Here is a 22,055-nt window from a genome sequence, read left to right on the forward strand (position 1 = left end):
ATTTACGTAAATGTTCTGGAGGAAATACGCATTGAACTCAAGGGCAGCATCATCTGGATTTTAGTTGACGAAACTATAGACACCTGTAGCCTTTACGTTGCACATTTAATTGTTGGTGCTTTAAAAGAATAGCCTTCTTCTTCCTATTTAGCGGCCCGCAAAAAAAAACTTGAAAATGAAAATCATTGTACGATCGCCAGATTTGTGAATGAGGGTATTAGAAAAAGATTTCCAGTATCTTCTGCAGATGAAAGGGTGTTTGTGTTTATTTCAGACGCAGCTCCCTATATGATCAAAGCAGAAAAAGCCCTCCGAGTATTTATTCCAATTTGATTTATGTGACATGCTTTGCTCATGGAATACACATAGCCTTGCTGAAGAAGTACGTTGAACGTTTGTGAATGGAAATAAACAGATTTTATCCACAAAGAAAGTGTTCCTAAAGGCTCCAATTCGGATCAAGACCTTATATAAAACTATATATATGCATTTACCTTCCGAATCAGTGGTAACTCGTTGGGGTACGTCGGTCGAAGATGTGTTGTTTTGCAACGATCATTTCATGGCCATTAGAAGGGTTGTAAACGACTACGATAAAGCAGAGCCTTTGGCAGTTTGCCAGTATAAGGAAGCTTTTAATGATTCCGGTATTAAAAAAGATTGCTGTGATTAGCACTCATTTTCGCCATACACCTGCAAGTATTTAAAAAACTTGAAACTCAAGGTTTGGCGTTGAATGAATCTATTCAGTTAATAGATGAAATTGTTCTGGTGAACTCCTCATTGCCGGAGGTATTCCCAAGAAAACAAAGTTTGGAAATATTTTAAACAATAATCCAGGCTTTGAGCCCTTGAGCGAAATTGATGGTTTTATTAATGGAACGGGTGAACTTTTACTAGAAACAGTACGTGCCAACATAGCACCCAAATTCAGATACTGCCCAGTTACCTAAGTTAATGTAGAATGGTCCTTTTCTGCTCATGAAAGTGTTTTGACTGATCGAAGACACAATTGCAGTACCCAACATTTAGAACTGTAGTTGGTTGTTTTTGTTTACAACAGCAGAAAAATGTAAAATAAATTGTAAATGATGCTGTGGTCCAATAGTATTAATTAAAAGTTAACGCTGATTGCAAAAATTTGTGAGTGTATGTTTTTTTTTTAAGTAAAATATTACGGAGTTTTTGACTGTGCCCCTCTGCGTGCGATATATCTCGAACTTGGTCTTGTGCTTATCGATTGTTTTGCTGCGACTCACTCGGCTCGCATCCACTTGCTACAGATAACAATAGCAAAGAAGGAACAATTCTTGAAACACGGCATGCGTCCGCATTTTGCAAATTTTTAGAAAATAATCCCTGAAAGGCCCCATTTCTAACCTCTACCAGCAAGTATTAAGAAAATGGTATCAGCGTTCTAAATGCACCGACTTTTCGCGTGGCCGGCGGTCTACCTCGTAACTGATACGCACAGTTTTGACTGAGATGTAATGCACGCAGTAACTACCATGTTTTTTTAATTATTTTATCTTCCCTATTTCGACACTTTTCATGCATATTTTAAGGTTTTTATGACGCATATAATCCGGTCTCCATTGACTACTGTGTTGAAACCTTCCTGGCAGATTAAAACCGTGTGCCGGACCGAGACTCGAACTCGGGACCTTTGCCTTTCGCGGGCAAGTGCTCTACCATCTGAGCTACCAAAGCACAACTCACGCCCGGTACTGACAGCTTTACTTCTGCCAGTACCTCGTCTCCTACCTTCGAAACTTTACAGAAGATCTCCTGCGAACCTTGCAGAACTAGCACTCCTGAAAGAAAGGATATTGCGGAGACATGGCTTAGCCACAGCCTGGGGGATGTGGGCGTGGTGTGAATCGTGCTTGGGTAGCTCAACTGGTAGAAGAGCACTTGCCCGCGAAAGGCAAAGGTCCTGAGTTCGAGTCCCGGTCCGGCACACAGTTTTAATCTGCCAAGAAGTTCCATATCAGCGCACACTCCGTTGCAGAGTGAAAATCTCGTTCTGGATTACAGTGTTGCCAGATTGCGTCCATTTACTGCCGGAAATATGCGCCGGTCGAAATTTGGTGACAGATATTTTTGTACTGCTAGTATGTGAGGAATCGCGCTGCGAAGTTCGAGCGCGCGAATATTACTCCACCCTGAACACGGGGTGAATGACGTAAAACTTGCAAGGCAGATACTTGGACAATGGGAGGCGCCATTGCTGTGCAAATTTCACAGATTGAAATGACAGGCACGGACTAGCGTACGCAGCCGACACACAGTATGTCCAAGAAAGAAGGGTCAAATATTTCCATGGAACAACGGGGCAATGCCTTACTGACAGTACCACAACCACAACAAGCCTCTGTTTCTGCGTCATACCCAGGTTTCGTCCGCTTCTTTAGAAGTTCTGGATCGCTGTCGACTTCATTCAGCAATTCCTGAGCGATGTAGACGCAACGTTGTTTTTGGTCGAAATTCAACAATTTCGAAAAAAGTTTGCTGCTACACGTTTCATGCCCAAAACATAGAAGAAAAAAAAAAAAAAAAAAACGCTTGGCACGGGCCAAAGGGCATGCCGACATCATCAACAGTGTCTTGGGTGGTGGTTCGCTGATTTTTCCAGAACCGCTTTCTTCACTTCTTCCATACTATTGTCAGGGCTGTCGTCGTTTTCCATGTTTCCTCGACCCCCCTCCAAACGTTTATACCACTCGCAAACTCTTGCTTTGCTCCCAGTAGATTCGTGAATGCGCTGCTGTGCTTTATTCTACACCTGAAGCTAAGTTTAATGCAAGTTATTCTCTCTCTCTCTCTCTCTCTCTCTCTCTCTCTCTCTCTCTCTCTCTCTACATCTACGATCTGCTTCCGCCGCCTTCTGTCTCTCGCAGCCCCTCTCTCCACCCTGCAGACATTCCTAATGCTGCGATGTCCTCCCCTGTGTCACCTTTCCACCTTGTACGAGGTCGGCCCAATGCTCTTGTTGCCCGGAGAGTTCCTTCAAATGCTTTCTTGGTGATTCTTCTGTTTTCCATTCTGGCCACACGTCCAGCCCAATGCAGTCTCCTACTTTTTGATTTGTAGATGATAGTGGGTTGTTTTATTAACCGATAAATACAGGCTGGCTCTGAGCACTATGCGACTTAACTTCTGACGTCAGCAGTCGCCTAGAACTTGGAACTAATTAAACCTAACTAACCTAAGGACATCGCACGCATCCATGCCCGAGGCAGGATTCGAACCTGCGACCGTAGCGGTCGCTCGGTTCCGGACTGAAGCGCCTAGAACCGCACGGCCACTCCGGCCGGCCCAACACAGGCCCCCAGATTTTTCTCATTACTTTTCTTTCAAAAACATTCAGTTTTTCTCTTTCATTCTTTGTAAGCGTCCAGATTTCTGAACCGTACAGTACTATGGGGCAGATAGTAGTACATCTTCATCTTTGTGGTGATTGACACAGCTTTACTTTTCAGTGGGTTGATTAGTGAGCACAGACATCTACATACACACTCCGCAAACCACCATAGGGTGCGTGGCGGAGGGTGCCTCGCACAACTAGCATCTTCTCTCCCTGTTCCACTACCAAACAGAACGAGGGAAAAATAACTGCCTATATGCCTCTGTACGAGCCCTAATCTCTCTTATCTTTGTGGTCTTTCCGCGAAATGTAAGTTGGCAGCAGTAAAATTGTACTGCAGTCAGCCTCAAATGCTGGTTCTCTAAATTTCTTCAGTAGCGATTCACGAAAAGAACGCCTGCTTTCCTCTAGAGACTCCCACCCGAGTTCCTGAAGCATTTCCGTAACACTCGCGTGATGATCAAACCTACAAGTAACAAATCTAGCAGCCTGCCTCTGAATTGCTTCTACGTCCTCCCTCAATCCGACCTGATAGGGATCCCAAACGCTCGAGCAGTACTCGAGAATAGGTTGTATTAGTGTTTTATATGCGGTCTCCTTTACAGATGAAACACATCTTCCCACAATTCTACCAATGAACCGAAAACGACTATCCGCCTTCCCCATAACTGCCATTACATGCTTGTCCCACTTCATATCGCTCTGCAATGTTACGCACAAGTATTTAATCGGCGCGACTGTGTCAAGCGCTACGCTACTAATGGAGTATTCAAACATTACGGGATTCTTTTTGCTATTCATCTGCATTAGTTTACATTTGTCTGTATTTAGAGTTAGCTGCCATTCTTTACACCAATCACAAATCCTGTCCAAGTCATCTCGTATCCTCCTACAATCACTCAACGACGACACCTTCCCGTACACCACAGCATCAGCAGCAGCAAACAGCCGCACATTGCTACCCACCCTATCCAAAAGATCATTTATGTAGATAGAAAACAACAGCGGACCTACCACACTTCCCTGGGGCATTCCAGATGATACCCTCACATCCGATCTGCCCCTTGACCCTGAGGCTTTTCATTCGTTTATATCCATTGCTATGATACTTTTACTGTTGAAACGTGACCCAATATATTTAAACTGGAGAACTTTTCTGAATTTAGAATGTTGGTCAATTTCAAAGTAAGGATTTGGGTTTGTGACTCGACCTATTTCCACATATTCGGTTTTCTCTTAGTTGTTCAAGAGCCCGATTTTGCTGGCACTGTGCCTGGGAGATCTGTACATGTCTTTCAGTTTCACTCAGCAACACTATATCGTCTGCATAAGCCAAGAGTTTTACTTCACTGTGTTCGAATCGGAGACCATTGTACAGATGTAAATTACTTTCCCGAACCACTTTCTCTTATGCAAGGTTGAAGAGGACATATGAAAGAGCTTCTCCCTGTCGTAAGCCTGTTTTAATTGGAAAGGTGGGGGCTATGGCTCCTCTGAACTTCACTGCTGCCTGGGAGCCATCCGTGCACAATTATATCATCCTAATGACTTTATTTGGTATACTAAATTCTCGTAACGTATTGTAGGGGCTACTTCTGTGGATGCTGTCACTGCCTCGCTGGAAGTCAACGAAGAGACAGTCGATGTTTTTGTTAAATTCCCAGTATTTCTCGGAGATTTGCCGTATAGTAAACAAATTATCAGTTGTGGACCGGTTTGTTCGAAATCCAGCCTGGTAAACTCGAATAATGTTTTCCGCGTAAGGTTTAGTTTTTTCCAGAATGGTCATTGACAGGATTTTGTATGTTTTGTTCAGCAAACTGATTCCTCTGTAATTTCCACATTCCATTCCGTTTTCTTTCTTGTGCGTAGGACAAATTATTGCAGTTTTTCCAAACCTCAGGTAGCGCATCAGTTTTCCAGAGCATTGTGATGAGGTTATAAATTTCTTTCTGTAGTTTGCTTCCGCCCTCTTTTAACATCTCTGATGATATCTGGTCCTCGCCTGCTGCCTTGTTGTTTCTGACCTTTTGAATGGAGTGGATCACTTCCTGTTCTGTGATTCTGTGCAAGTTACTTGGCCCATTTTTCTCGAAAGTAACAATTCGCCGATTACTCTAGAACACGCATAACCTTGTCGGCTGACAACAATTAACGTCTCAAAGATGAGATCGACAGGAAGTGCAAAATGGCTAAGCAGACATGGCTGGAGGACAAATGTAAGGATGTAGAGACTTGTCTCACTAGGGGTAAGATAGATACTGCCTACAGGAAATTAAAGAGACCTTGGGAGAAAAGAGAGCCACTTGTATGAACATCAAGAGCTCAGATGGAAACCCAGTTCTAAGCAAAGAAGGGAAAGCAGAAAGGTGGAAGGAGTATATAGAGGGTCTATACAAGGGCGACGTACTTCAGGACAATATTATGGAAATGGAAGCGGATGTAGATGAAGATGATGTCGGAAATATGATACTGCATGAAGAGTTTGATAGAGCACTGAAAGACCTGCGTCGAAACAAGGCCCTGGAGTAGACAGCATTCCATTAGAACTACTGACGGCCTTGGGAGAGCCAGTCCTGACAAAACTCTACCATCTGGTGAGCAAGATGTACGAGACAGGCGAAATACCCTCAGGCTTCGAGAAGAATGTAGTAGTTTCAATCCCGAAGAAAGCAGGTGCTGACAGATGCGAAAATAACCGAATTATCAGTTTAATAACTGACAGCTGCAAAATACTAACGCGAATTACTTACAGACGAATGGAAAAACTGGTAGAAGCCTACCTCGGGGAAGATCAGTTTGGATTCCGTAGAAATATTGAAACACGTGAGGCAATACTGACCCTACGACTTATCTTAGGAGGGAGGAAAGGCAAACCTACGTTTCTAGCATTTGTAGACTTAGAGAAAGCTTTTGACAATGTTGACTGCGATACTCTCTTTCAAATTCTAAAGGTGGCAGGGGTAAAATACAGGGAGCGAAAGGCTATTTACAATTTGTACAGAAACCAGATGGCAGTTATGAGAGTCGAGAGGCATGAAAGGGAAGCAGTGGTTGGGAAGGGAGTAAGACAGGGTTGTAGCCTCTCCCCGATGTTGTTCAATCTGTATATTGAGCAAGCAGTAAAGGAAACAAAAGAAAAATTCGGAGTAGGTATTAAAATTCATGGAGAAGAAATAAAAACTTTGAGGTTCGCCGATGATATTGTAATTCTGTCAGAGACAGCAAAGGACTTGCAAGAGCAGTTGAATGGAATGGACAGTGTCTTGAAAGGAGGATATAAGATGAACATCAACAAAAGCAAAACAAGGATAATGGAATGTAGTCTAATTAAGTCGGGTGATGCTGAGGGAATTAGATTAGGAAATGAGGCACTTAAAGTAGTAAAGGAGTTTTGCTATTTGGGGAGCAAAATAACTGATGATGGTCGAAGTAGAGAGGATATAAAATGTAGGCTGGCAATGGCAAGGAAAGCGTTTCTGAAGAAGAGAAATTTGTTAACATCCAGTATTGATTTAAGTGTCAGGAAGTCATTTCTGAAAGTATTCGTATGGAGTGTAGCCATGTATGGAAGTGAAACATGGACGATAAATAGTTTGGACAAGAAGAGAATAGAAGCTTTCGAAATGTGGTGCTACAGAGGAATGCTGAAGATTAGATGGGTAGATCACATAACTAATGAGGAGGTATTGAATAGAATTGGGGAGAAGAGAAATTTGTGGCACAACTTGACTAGAAGGATGAATCGGTTGGTAGGACAGGTTCAGAGGCATCAAGGGATCACCAAGGGAGACCAAGAGATGAATACACTAAGCAGATTCAGATGGATGTAGGTTGCAGTAGGTACTGGGAGATGAAGAAGCTTGCACAGGATGGAGTAGCATGGAGAGCTGCATCAAACCAGTCTCAGGACTGAAGACCACAACAACAACAACATTCGAAACAGCTGAAAATGTAAACATATGTCAGGAAGATGTGTACCGATGGAGAAGTTTTGGAAATCGTATGCATAAAGCCCGCGAAATTAGAAAAAAAAAATTCTCTTGTCTCTTTTGATCACACCACCGAAATGCTTAATACGTTAATGGTGATCCATTCGCTCCCGATGCTCCGGCCGTAGCCGCCGCTGTTCGGCAGAGCACGGCCGTCGGCGTCCTTCGAATGTCGCGACTCGCCATTGGTGGGCGCCGCTACGTCCTCGCTGCCCATTGGCCGACCGCGCCAGGGGCTCGCCAAGTGCGCACATGGACCGAGGTCGCGTTACGTCACACAGCCGCAGAGAGGTGAACACAAGCGGTGTAACAGGGCGGTTGTGAAAGGGGGGGGGGGGGGCGGAGGCAACGCTGAGGCGGCTTCCCATGACGCAACTGGCTGACGTCACCGAGGAGGGAACCAGGATTCCCGTGGGTCGATAGGGGCCAGGGGGAGCGGGCACATCCGGCAACAAACTGCCGGGTTTCCCAGAGACACCGCAGCGGACACTGAAAGAAGCGGGTTCAAAAATGGTTCAAATGGCTCTGAGCACTATGGGACTCAACTTCTCAGGTCATTAGTCCCCTAGAACTTAGAACTAGTTAAACCTAACTAACCTAAGGACATCAGACACATCCATGCCCGAGGCAGGATTCGAACCTGCGACCGCAGCGGTCTCGCGGTTCCAGACTGCAGCGCCTAGAACCGCACGGCCACTACGGCCGGCGAAAGAAGCGGGGCCCGGCAAACTCCAGTGGAAGACTCTGCAGGAGAGACGCTCAGTAGCTCGGTACGGGCTTTTGTTGAAGCTTCGAGAACATACCTTAACCGAGGAGTCACGCAGTATATTGCTCCCTCCTACGTATATCTCGCGAAGAGACCGTGAGGATAAAATGAGACAGATTAGAGCCCACACAGAGGCATACCGACAATCCTTCTTTCCACGAACAATACGAGACTGGAATAGAAGGGAGAACCGATAGAGGTACTCAAGGTACCCTCCGCCACACACCGTCAGGTGGCTTGCGGAGTATGGTTGTAGCTGTAGATGTAGATACGACGCCAGAACATCTTTAAGTAGTCATGGCTATATGGTTCTGCTGGTAACAACTCCACACGCGTCTACGTATCCAGACGCCTGAAATCAGAGGCACAATTAAGCTTGCCTATCTAACTGCTTTCAAAGGTATAGAATGTATTTTACAGAATTATTCGCAGAATTTTGTTGTTGCTGTTGTCTTCAGAGACTGGTTTGATACACCTCTCCATGCTACTCTATGCTGTCCAAGCTTCATCCCTGTAACGGTACCTTGCCGGCTGGCGTGTCAATTAGCATCATATTAATTAAAATCGGGGAAGAATTAAAAAGGGGAAAGTAATACGAAACTTTAATAACTTCATTATATTGCTTCTTAGTTATACTGTGCAAAGTAATAAAAAGCAAAGTAGCAAAGACCAAGCGGGACAGAAAGATATACGGGCGCGTTTGTTTTTTAATACATACAAAAGAACATGTAACGCATTATTGAGCTCTCTACCTTCACTTATTGCGATCGGGCTAGTCGATGTAAAAGTGGTACGCGACTGCGAAATTCGTTAAGGAGATTCTTTAAAGACTCTTGAAGCACGTTTAAAATACGTGTGACGAACCGATCAGAGACGTTTATTATCGGCTAAAGTGAAAATTATTCCGACAACATAATTCGAACTTTTGTGTTAGCTGGGAAAAAAGAGACTTGGGAAACTATTGTGGTTGTGGAACCCACGAAAGTTGTGCGCAACGGAAAGCTATAGTTTACGTAATTCTGCATTTTATGACATTGTGAAACGGTTGTGCGCGGAACATGAAGAGAATTTTATCCATGGGACGGTTGCGGCGGTAACTGATACAAACAACGCGCCAGCATAAAAATAGTTCGCTTATTAACTACCAGATATTAATTAACGGGGACCTAAAATACTAAAAACAGTGCATACACCGTTAAATTGAACCCTGCGTGCGAAAGACAATCACATCGAACATTTGGAGAGCGAAGAATAGACATTTAAGTGCCGAATTGATAGCCTGGGTCGTGTCGATATTTGGACATTATATGACACGCGTCATTCAGAACACGATATCGACCATTCTAATACTGAAAAGAAGAATAGGATCATCACCTCCAATCCCGATTCATGTTTCATATTTAGTTAGTGGAAAGAAAAGTGTTAATGAACAGACTACATTTCAATTTTATCCACGATTTTGGCTTCATTACGTAGTCTTGACTACATGATAAACAATATCTGTGGAAGTTGTATGCAACGTATCGTCATAATACAGGGTGATTCAAAAAGAATACCACAACTTTAGGAATTTAAAACTCTGCAACGACAAAAGGCAGAGCTAAGCACTATCTGTTGGCGAATTAAGGGAGCTATAAAGTTTCATTTAGTTGTACATTTGTTCGCTTGAGGCGCTGTTGACTAGGCGTCAGCGTCAGTTGATGCTAAGATGGCGACCGCTCAACAGAGAGCTATTTGTGTTATTGAGTACGGCAGAAGTGAATCAGCGTGCATTTCGAACGAAGTATGGTGTTAAACCTCTTAGTAGGTGGTGTATTGAACGTTGGTATAAACAGTTTGCAGAGAATGGGTGTTTGTGCAAAGGGAAAAGTTCTGGACGGCCGAGAACGAGTGATGAAAATGTAGCACGCATCCAGCAAGCATTTGTTCGCAGCCCAGGAAAATCGACTCGCAGAGCTAGCAGAGAGCTGCAAATTCCAGAATCAACTGTATGGAGAGACACATTGGCACTTATCTGTCCGTAACTACCTGAACGTCAACTACCCGAGGCGATGGATCGGCCGCCAGGCAGCCCGTGACAGAGCACTTCATCACTGGCCTCCAAGAAGCCCTGATCTTACCCCCTGCGATTTTTTCTTATGGGGGTATGTTAAGGATATGGTGTTTCGGCCACCTCTCCCAGCCACCATTGATGATTTGAAACGACAAATAACAGCAGCTATCCAAACTGTTACGCCTGATATGCTACAGAGAGTGTGGAACGAGTTGGAGTATCGGGTTGATATTGCTCGAGTGTCTGGAGGGGGCCATATTGAACATCTCTGAACTTGTTTTTGAGTGAAAAAAAAAACCTTTTTAAATACTCTTTGTAATGATGTATAACAGAAGGTTATATTATGTTTCTTTCATTAAATACACATTTTTAAAGTTGTGGTATTCTTTTTGAATCACCCTGTATTTAGCCAACCAATATTGTCGGACACCAAAAATGTAAATGCATGAAATTGTTCTTACAGCGGATGTATAGTGTGTGAGTGAGACGAACTATATGGAGAAACTGAACATCCATTACGTACTTGCATGTTTATCTGCGAAAATCGTCCTTTGTCGGTATATCAGCATAGAATAGAATCGCTGGAACACTGCAAACCATTCAGATTAATCTAACATCTGAATACGCATAATGCTGCTACCACCAGGATGTGTTCTTTCTCCTCGCCCCCGTGGCAGTAACTGAGTTAAGAGTCAGCCGGGAATAACATTTAAATCAATTGACGACCACTGAGGTAGCGTCACGAATTTTCAAACGTCCACTGCCATGTATGTAGGCGAGTGACAGCACGAGTGCTAACGTCGATCGAGGGGTGTCGTCGTGATCGTATTGAATGACATTGAGCGGTTACATCTCCCAGCACCTGCTGCAACCTACGTCCTACTGAATCTGCTTAGTGTATTCATCTCTTGTTCTCCCTCTACGAATTTTACCCTCCACGCTGCCCTCCAGTACTAAATCGGTGATCCCTTGATGTCTCAGAACATGCCCTACCAACCGATCCCTTCATCTAGTCAAGTTGTGCCACAAACTCCTCTTCTCCCCAATTCTGTTCAGTACCTCCTCATTAGTTACGCCATCTACCCATCTAATCTTCAGCATTATTCTGCAGTACCACATTTCGAAAGCTTCTATTCTCTTCTTGTCTAAACTCTTTATCGTCCACATTTCACTTCCATACATGGCTATACTCCACTACTTCCTTTAAGGAAATCAGCGTCCCCAGAAGATGTAGTAACTGTAAGGTATTGAAGATATTAGCTCAGAGTCTAGTTCTGATTTTCTGCATACCAAGCTTATACAATCCGGCAGTGGCATTGGACACATATGCAACGAAATTAAAGTGCACAAACATAGTTTTGTTGTGAAGTTGTGCATTTGAATAACGTGATATTATCTTGAAATTATTTCCATTTCATCTTTGTACAAACTGTCTGCCTTGATCATATGTGTAAATATTGTTGGGTGAACTATGGGAGTGTAAAGGTCTGATATTTTACAGAATAGCATTTTGTGTACAAGTCTCAGTTTAAGTAGTTTCTATTGCAAGCACTTACCGGTTTTTTAACTTATATTGTTTATTTATCTCTTAACTTATATTTATTGACCTTTGCTTGTTGTTTTCTGCGGTCTGTTTGTGTTCCCGTTTTCTGACAGTTAGGCTGTGTGGGAGCGGCGCCACGTTCTGCTTCCGGCATTTCAAGTTGAATCACCTTCTGCCCAGGGAAGCTTGGCGTCACTGCCCATTTGATGAACATTCAACATCTCATTTATTTAAAAAGTTTAAATTTGCTTGTCAATGAATTATATTAAGCGTAACGTATTGTGCTGGTTGTGTTATTGCTCAAAAATTTTTATCAGAGCCACTTTTTTAAATTACTTCACATTTGTTGTTCATTAAATAATTCTAATATGCTGCTTGCTTGTGAAGGAAGCTACTGGTCCTTTTGGAGATTGTTTTTAAGACGGCCACGTATTGACTGTTTGTTAGTTCTTTTTTTTTTCTTTCGAATAACCCATTTGAAGGGTACGATGAATCAACTTTGGCCAATCTTCATTGTATTAGATTTCTTCAGTTTCCAAATTTCCTTCATCCTTTTAGAGTGTTGTTCCCTTTCTTCTTGAGTCCACTTTCGTCTAGTTATTTTCTTTCTCTCCTGAAATTCTGCCTTTTGAACTGCCTTTCTGAAATGTGTTGTGTTTTCTATTGTGTCTATTGTAACTCCAGCATTTTCAATGTCCTTTTCAGTCTCTATGAACCATGCTGGTTTGGATTTGTAGCTATTGAGTACTGTGAATATCCGCTTGGTTAGTCTGTTGTTATCCATTCTGAATATATGTCCAAAAAACTGTAGTCTCCTCTTCCTCATTACACCAGTTAGTTTCTCCGTTTTCAGATATAGCTCTCTGTTTGGTCTTAACCTGTATTCAGCATTATCGTTTCTTTTAGCTACCAGTATTTTCCCTAAAATTCTTCTTTCGACCTTCTCTAGTTTCTCAAGATCTCCATTTCTTGTTAGTTTAAGAGTTTCTGCCGCATAGAGAGATTCAGGTCTGGCCACTGTTTGGTAGTGCCTTAATTTCGTGTTCCAGGACAAGGATTTTTTATTATAAACGTTTTTGGTCATATGAAACACTCTTTCCATTTTGTGCACTCTAGTTTCTATAGCTATCTTTCCTTTGGCATTGTATGTAATCCACTCTCCTAGGTACTTAAAGGAATCTGTTTTGTGTATTGTGTTGTTGTCAACTGCAATATTTTGAGGAGCATCACAGATGTTTGTCATAAACTTTGTTTTTTTCATAGGATATTTGTAGTCCTACTTTGGCTGCTTGTTTTTGTAGTTCTCTTATTTGTTCTTGGGCATTGTCTAGCTCTTTTATAAATATGGTCCTGAATAAATTATTGAACCACTAGTTGTTGTGTTTAAGGAGTGACATTATAGGGGACTTGACCTTCCATGCTAATCCCGACTTGCTAAGTCGGAAAAATTTAGTGCGTAAACTGAGCTCTCGATTGTCCGAAATGTTTTTCAGACTAATCCCGAACAATTGTTGTCTCGTGACATGAAATAGTGGCATTTAAAAAAAATCCATTGTTCATTAGTTAAAACTTCCGGCCTGAGAGGCCGTGGTCGATACGTAAAATACTGTTTCCTGACGTTTCGTTGCCAACTGCGGGCAACATCTTCAGAGGTGAGTCAACGGCAGGCATCCAGACCGTGCAGGTCCCGTTTGTGTGGAGCGCACAGAGGGCTCTTTCAGACATAGCCGATATGTCTCCCACTGATACAGTAGCTCTGTTTCGACATTGACAGTCCACCACAGTATGAGGAGTTTTACGAACGAACTGAAGGAGTGTCCACGGCCACTCCAGCTATAGCTAATGTATTCAAATTATTTTCTGAACAGCAGGCGTTGCAGTCTGCCAGTAAAAGCCCTTTATAGTGGTATCGGTATGTGGATGACAGTTTTGTGCTATGGCATCACGGTGAAGAGGAATGGTATGGTTTCTTGGTGCACCTGAACAGTATTAAACCGAAGATACAAATCACTATGCACAAAGAAAGCAATGGGCAACAAAATTTTTGGATGTATCAGCAATTAAACGAGCAGACGGTCATAACGTCTATAGAAAAGATACACACACCGACCGTTAGCTCCTAAGGGTTCGAACCACCAATCCTGGCAGAAGAGAGGTGTCAAAGCATTGGTGGACGGGGCTAATAAGATCTGTGAGCCAGTTTATTTGTAAGAGGAACTAAATCATTTGCGAACGGGCTTTAACAAAAATGGATACGCTGAGAACGAGATAAATCGAGCGCTTCACCCCAAAACATTCAGCAACAACAAATGTCAGCTGGAAAAGATTACGGACCGGACTGCGGAAGTTCTGGGCATGTTTGAAGTTGAAACAATCTTTAGACCCACCGAGGTGATTAGGATCGGAGAAACGCGCACGACACCGCTTACCAACTCCTGGGGGCGTATAAAATTCCGTGTAGCTGTGGGAAGATTTATATTGGAACAACGAAAAGAAGTGTCAATACCCGCTTACCCAAACACAAAAACGAACTGTCGACCAGGACTTACCGACCAGGTGTAGCGGAACATGTTTTTATAGACGGTAATCGTGGAATCAAATTTAGTGAGCCGAGCGTGCTGGACAAGACATCGCATTATTATGCACGTATGTATCGGGGAAACTGTAGAGATTCACAAAGACCACAATTTCAATAGAAAAGGGGAAGGCTTGAAGTTAGACAAGATAGGGCGGTCGACTTTGCACCAACGATGGGACAATCGATTACTTACGATCGATAAAAATTAGGTCAGAGATCGACTTACCACGTGGCCCTCAAATCACGTATGGTGTTGCCCTCTATGCGGGACCTCCACAGCCTGGCAGCCAGTAGTTGGCTGTGAAGATGTTGCCCGCAGTTGGCAACGAAACGTCAGGAACAAGAAGTTTTACATATCGACCACGGCCTCTCAGGCCGGAAGTTTTAACTAAGGAAGACGCCGGCCGCGAAAGCCTCCACGTTATGGATTCCATTGTTGATCGCTGCCAATCATCCCCGAGTTTGTTGTTGTTGTGGCCTTCAGTCCAGAGACTGGTTTGCTGCAGCTCTCCATGCTACTCTATCCTGTGCAAGCTTCATCTCCCAGTACCTACTGCAACCTACATCCCTCTGAATCTGCTTACTGTATTCATCTCTTGGTCTCCCTCTACGATTTTTATCCTCCACGCTGCCCTCCAATACTAAATTGGTGATCCCTTGATGCCTCAGAACATGTCCTACCAACCGATCCCTTCTTCTAGTCAAGTTGTGCCACAAACTCCTCTTCTCTCCAATTCTGTTCAATACCTCCTCATTAGTTATGTGATCTACCCATCTAATCTACAGCATTCTTCTGTAGCACCACATTTGGAAAGCCTCTATTCTCTTCTTGTCCATGTTTCACTTCCATACTGGCTACACTCCAGACAAATACTTTCGGAAACGACTTCCTGATACTTCAATCAATACTCGATATTAACAAACTTTTCTTATTCAGAAACGCTTTCCTTGCCATTGACAGTCTACATTTTATATCCTCTCTACTCCCCAAATAGCAAAACTCCTTTACTAGTTTAAGCCTCTCATTTCCTAATCTAATTCCCGCAGCATCACCCGATTTAATTCGATTCCACTCCATTACCCTCGTTTTGCTTTTGATGATATTCATCTTATATCCTCCGTCAAGACACTGCCCATTCCGTTCAACTGCTCTTCCACGTCCTTTGCTGTCTGTGACAGAATTACAATGCCATCGGCGAACCTCAAAGTTTTTATTTCTTCTCCACGGATTTTAATTGCTACTCCGAATTTTCCTTTTGATTGAATAACTTCGGGGAGAGGCTACAACCCTGTCTCACTCCCTTCCCAACCACTGCTTCCCCTTCGTGTATCTCGAATCTTATAATTGCCATATGGTTTCTGTACAAATTGTAAATAGCCTCTCTCTCCCTGTATTCTACCCCTGCCACCTTCAGAATTTGAAAGAGAGTATTCCAGTCAACATTGTCAAAAGCTTTCTCTACAAATGCTAGAAACTTAGGTTTGGCTTTCCTTAATCTGGCTTCTAAGATAAGTCGTAGGGTCAGCATTGCCTCACGTGTTCCAACATTTCTACGGAATCCAAACTGATGTTCCCCGAAGTCGGCTTCTACCAGTTTCTCCATTCGTCTGTAAAGAATCCGCGGTAGTATTTTGCAGCCGTGACTTATCAAAATGAAAGTTCGGTAATTTCCGCATCTGTCAACACCTGCTTTCTTTGGGAGTGGAATAATTATGTTCTTCTCCGAGTAGCCGAGCGTAACCATTTTCCGTCAGTGATCGGTTCAGTTGGACCTGAGGATCAAGGTCATTCTATATACACACACACAGCCCACAGCATTGTCGAGCCACAAGCTTGCACAGTGCCTTGTTGACAACCTCCTGGGGTCTGCGCTATACTCGAACCCTACAGTCATCTCTTATCAACTGAAATGGGGACTCGTCTGATGAGGCCACGGTTTTCCACTGGTCTGGAGTCCAACCGATATGGTGAGGAGAACAGGAGAGGCGATTTGGCGCTGCTGTTGGCAAAGGCAATCGCGTCGGTCGACTGCTGCCACAGACCATTAACGCCAGATTTCCGGCAGTGTTGCTTGTCTGTTAGCACCGACAACTCTACGCAAACGCCGCTGTTCTCGGTCGTTAAGTGGAGGCCATCGACCACTGCGTTGCCCGCGGTGAGAGGTAAAACCTGAAATCTGATATTCTCGGCACAGTCTCGCCATTGTGGAACTCTGAATATGGATTCCCCAACGATTTCCGAAATGGAATGTCCCGTGCGACTACCTCCAACCACCATTCCGCGTTCAAAGTCTTGTTAATTCGTGTCGTGCGGCCACAATCACCTCGCGAACCTTCCCAAATGGACCAGCCGAGTACAAATGAATGCTCCGCCGACGCAGTATCACCTTATATCTCGTGTACGCGGTAGTACGGTCGTCTGCAAATGGGCATATCCCAGTCCCGTGGACTCCGTCGAATCCGCGCATTTCCTGTGACCGTCCACCTGACTTTTCCAGACGCACCTCGCACACGGCCTGCACAACTCTTCCCCGGCTTCCCTCCGCACGACATCGCGGGCGCCGGCTCGGGTCGGTTCGGTTCGGCTCAGACAGAGGCGGCGTCTACGTCCTTGGCATTCCGGCTGGCCAGACGGCCGACCTCGCGTGCTCCGCACGGCGCCTGCTGCCTTCATCTGCTCCACACTTGCCTCAGTGGCAGGTAGTATCACGCAAAGTCGGCGAAAGGGTTCCCAGTTGCAGCCCGTCGCTGAACACTCTCTCTTCGCAGGTGCACCACTGTGCATTTAAATGCGTCTGTTCGCAAGGCAGTCACAAGTACGGGGTAGACGGTGGGTCAACTCTGCCTCATCTACATCTACGGTGTGTGGCGGAGGGCACTTTACGTGCCAGTGTCATTACCTCCCGTTCCTGTTCGACTCGCGTATGGTTCGCGGGAAGAACGACTGTCTGAAAGCCTCCGTGCGCGCCCGAATCTCTCTAATTTTACATTCGTGATCTCCTCGGGAGGTATAAGTAGGGGGAAGCAATATATTCGATACCTCATCCAGAAACGCACCTTCTCGAAACCTGGAAAGCGAGCTACACCGCGATGCAGAGCGCCTCTCTTGCAGAGTCTGCCACTCGAGTTTATTAAACATCTCCGTAACGCTATCACGCTTACCAAATAACCCTGTGACGAAACGCGCCGCTCTTCTTTGGATCTTCTCTATCTCCTCCGTCAGCCCGACCTGGTACGGATCCCACACTGATGAGCAATACTCAAGTATAGGTCGAACGAGTGTTTTGTAATCCAGCTCCTTTGTTGATGGACAACATTTTCTAAGGACTCTCCCAATGAATCTCAACCTGGTACCCGCCTTACCGACAATTAATTTTATATGATCATTCCACTTCATATTGTTCCGCACGCATACTCCCAGATATTTTACAGAAGTAACTGCTACCAGTGTTTGTTCCGCTATCACATAATCGTACAATAAAGGATCCTTCTTTCTATGTATTCGCAGTACATTATATTTGTCTATGTTAAGGGTCACTTGCCACTCCCTGCACCAAGTGCCTTTCCGCTGTAGATCTTCCTGCATTTCGCTGCAATTTTCTAATGCTGCAACTTCTCTGTATACTACAGCATCATCCGCGAAAAGCCGCATGGAACTTCCGACACTACTAGGTCAAAATCCTCCTCATAGTTTTTACCTGACGTTTCCAGCGAACTAATTTGTGTGTCTGCTAACAGCAGGCTTTGTTTCACGACTTCCTTTGGATGAAGACTATTAGAGAAGCGTTTAAGGGGAAGTTTACTATCTTTTGGTTAAAAAAATCGATTTTATTTTAAATTGCACTTGGAATCCACCCCTGAAACGGTTTTTCCGAATACAGAACGGAAATGTTTGTTATTCGCGATCGAACAAAAAATGCACCTGCCTGAAATCGGCCTTTTTCACGCATCGCTTTTGTTTTTCCTTCGGAGGACGAGTTACGGTACCGGTGCTTGGGAAGAAACACGAAATTCAAAAAACGACTGAGCGCGTGTGGTTTGGAAGTTGGCCCCCCAAGCATTTGCATTCTGGCGCGAAGACTGTGGAGTTTGCGACTTTCCAGGCACTGAGCAGCTTCAGCGATGGGTATTCAGCAATTCTGAAGACCGTAACAACGATGGACGTCACCCTGGGACTCTATTCGACGCAGTTCGCCAAGCATTCGGACGACCCCCGGATTCAAGCGGCCGAGAACCGCTTCGTCACCGGCCGTACGAGCGGCTCTGGAGCAGCGCAGGATGGCCCAGATCGAGCAGAACGCCCTCTGTGATGAATAGGGAGGACTAGTCTATGGACCCGGAATAGCAGGCTGAACGTACGTTTATAAGTTGTCAAAACTTCCAATGAGTTTTTCTCGAAATGACGTTTTTTTGCATCGCGCGGTATGGTAACTTCAAATCTACTGAACCGATTGACATGATTCTTTGTTTCCGACGAAGCTAACTAAATTGACTAGAAGTTGTACCACTTTTATTCCGATCCATCAACTATAAATATTTTTACTTGGCCGACGAATTCGAAAAATCGATGAAAGAAACCCTATTTTTCCTCAAATGACCGCCATTTTGTTTCCTATGGTCCAAATAACGGAAGCGAGGTAGAACTCCTAAAGAATCTTATATACTTTGCTAACGTCAGCTCATTTTTGATTTCAGACGAGCCGGCTGACCTGTGACACACCGCGCGTGGAGGTCTGCATCGAAATTTTGTTTCGATCCGACGGCACTTCCGCCTTTGCTCTTCGACATTTCCGGTCGAAAAAATTCCAGTTTGTAGAGGAAATATCAATAAACACTTGGACCAAATTTGACATTCATATCTGTAACACACCACGAGGAAAACATTCTCACAGAACGTGCTTCTTTCGGGCCAAAGATAGTAATCCTCCCCTTACGTTCGTTGCGTTTTTGTTCTGCATGTTGCTACGGGTTTATTTATCGATTGTCACTCTTATTTGTAGTTCACTGCTCCCAATTTCAGTCTACATATTGTCATTTTTGAATGTTGGGCTCCATACGGTTTCCTTTCTGTGCAGCGACCATAGAACGTACAATTACAATGAATGTAGAAACCAATCGTGGAAACATAACTTATCTTGTGGCAAACAGATTTCATGCCATGTACCTGTTAGAAAAATGCACCGATGGATGACTAATATCAGTCGAAATCGTTTTGCAACAAGACAAATTATGTTTCCGCGACTGGTTTCTACATTCTTTATAATTTTATTGTAATTTTGTCATTTTTAGTTCGCCAGTGGAGATGTGGACACTAGGAAGTGCACACTCTTCCGTTTTGGTCCAGTAGAGGCGTGAACCAGCGTACGGAACATTTGCGCCTTGTATGGGGATAATGCCAATGAACAGAGCGCGGAAATAAAGTGTCTTTGTAGTTTTAAGAAGGATCGTTTCGACATTAGTGGCTCTCCATGTTCGGGAAGACCTTCAGGATTTAATGGAGATCGTTTAAACGCATTGCCACAGACTGATACGTATCAGTGTACTCGAGAACTAGTAAATGTGATGAACTCTGATCATTCCACCATCGTGCGACATTTGTATGCAATGCACAAGGTTAAAAGATAGTTAGGTACGAGTTCCATTGATCAGTACCACGGAAAAACCGTTATGGTGTGGAATGTGTCAAAAACACAAGAAATGCGCATAGGAAACAAGTTCTTTTTGCATTATAGCCTTGTACCTAAATATTTCTATTATCTGTCCCATTCCCTTAAATGGCAAAAAATGCATATATTACATCTCCAGATTTATTTACTCATATTCAAGAGTTAATCTATGGTATATATGGAGTTGTCAAGCAGGTATGATTTAAATTTGCTTTTGAAACTGTTACTGCTGTCTGTCAGACGTTTTATTTCATCTGGTAATTTATCAAAAAGTTTTATGGCAGCGTATTTTACCCCTTTCTGTGCCAAAGATAGGTTAAGTAAAGGATAGCGTAGGTCTTTCTCTTTTCTGGTATTGTAATCATGAATGTCGCTAGAATGAGATTTTCACTCTGCAGCGGTGTGTGCGCTGATATGAAACTTCCTGACAGATTAAAACTGTGTGCCGGACCGAGACTCGAACTCGGGACCTTTGCCTTTCGCGGGCAAGTGCTCTACTCTGCAAGGTTCGCAGGAGAGCTTCTCTAAAGTTTGGAAGGTAGGAGACGAGGTACTGGCAGAAGTAAAGCTGTGAGGACCGGGCGTGAATCGTGCTTCGGTAGCTCAGGTGGTAGAGCACTTGCCCGCGAAAGGCAAAGGTCCCGGGTTCGAGTCTCGGCCTGGCACACAGTTTTAATCTGCCAGGAAGTTTCATGAATGTCGCTGCTGATTTTAAGCTGGTCCATGTTGTTGAGAAAAACTTTCATTACTGAGTAAATGTACTGTGAAGCAGTTGTAAGAATTCCTAACCTTTTAAACAGATGCCTACAAGATGTGTGACAATTAACCTCACACATTATTCTAACTACTTTCTTTTGAGCAGTGAATACCTTTAGGGTAAGTGTTGAGTTGGCCCAGAATATTATTCCGTGTATCGGAGAGTGGAAGTATGCAAAGTATGTTAGCTTACTAATTTCTACATCCTCAAAATTGGCAATTATTCTGATTGCAAAAGTTGCTGAACCTAGTCGGTTTAGGTGATCCAAAACATGACTTTTCCAATTACGCGTCTCATGTATATGTACACCCAAAAACGTAGTATGCTCTACCCTGGCTACTGACTTCCTTTGATGTGTTATGTTTATTGAAGGAATTATGTACTTCTTGTAGCAAAAAATTGGATGTACTGTGTTTTTTCAAAGTTCAGAGCAAGCCCATTCGGAGAAAACCAATTAATGACTTTTCCAAAGACCTTGTTTGTATCATTTTCTGTCGGACTTTCTTCTACTGGATTAATAATTATGCTTGTATCATCAGCAAACAGTGTCAGTTCAGCATCTTGCGTGCGTGTGTGTGTGTGTGTGTGTGTGTGTGTGTGTGTGTGTGTGTGTGTGTGTGTGTGTGTCCTTAGGATAATTTGGGTTAAGTAGTGTGTAAGCTTAGGGACTGATGACCTTAGCAGTTAAGTCCCATAAGATTTCACACACATTTGAGCATTTTTTTTGTTTTGTTTTAAGACTGCGCGAAGTGCTGCTACGCCATGATAAAACTCGCCCAAATTCTGTTCGACTGACAGAACACTGTACACGAACTGCGTTGCGAAATCACTCGGCACCCACCTTACTCACGTGATCCTGCGCCCTGACATTTTCACCTTTTCCGCTCTCTATCGAACAGCCTTGAAGGAACTTTCCATCCGGATCATAAGTGCGTTCCGCAGATACACTACGCGATCAAAAGTATCCGGACACCTGGCAGAGAATGACAAGTACGTGGGGTCCTCCATCGGTAATATTGGCCCACCCTGAGCCTAGATGACAGCTTCCACTCTCGCAGGCATACGTTCAGTCAGGTGCTGGAAGGTTTCTCGGGGAATGGCAGCCCATTCTTCACGGAGTGCTGCACTGAGGAGAGGTATCGATGTCGGTCGGTGAGGCCTGGCACGAAGTCGGCGTTCCAAAACATCCCAAAGGTGTTCTGTAGGATTCAGGTCAGGACTCTGTGCTGGTCAGTCCATTACAGGGATGTTATTGTCGTGTAACCATTCCGAAACAGGTTGTGCATTATGAACAGGTGCTCGATCGTGTTGAAAGATGCAGTCGCCATCTCCG

General features: G+C 43.9%; 1 protein-coding gene across 1 annotated transcript in view; it reads right to left on the reverse strand.

The window, feature by feature from the left end:
- The window catches only part of LOC124720199, a 1,401,865-nt gene that overhangs the window by 681,017 nt on the left and 698,793 nt on the right, over positions 1-22,055 (reverse strand). The window lies entirely within an intron of this gene.

Source organism: Schistocerca piceifrons, chromosome 11 (genome assembly GCF_021461385.2).
Source record: "Schistocerca piceifrons isolate TAMUIC-IGC-003096 chromosome 11, iqSchPice1.1, whole genome shotgun sequence".
Classification (NCBI taxonomy): domain Eukaryota; kingdom Metazoa; phylum Arthropoda; class Insecta; order Orthoptera; family Acrididae; genus Schistocerca; species Schistocerca piceifrons.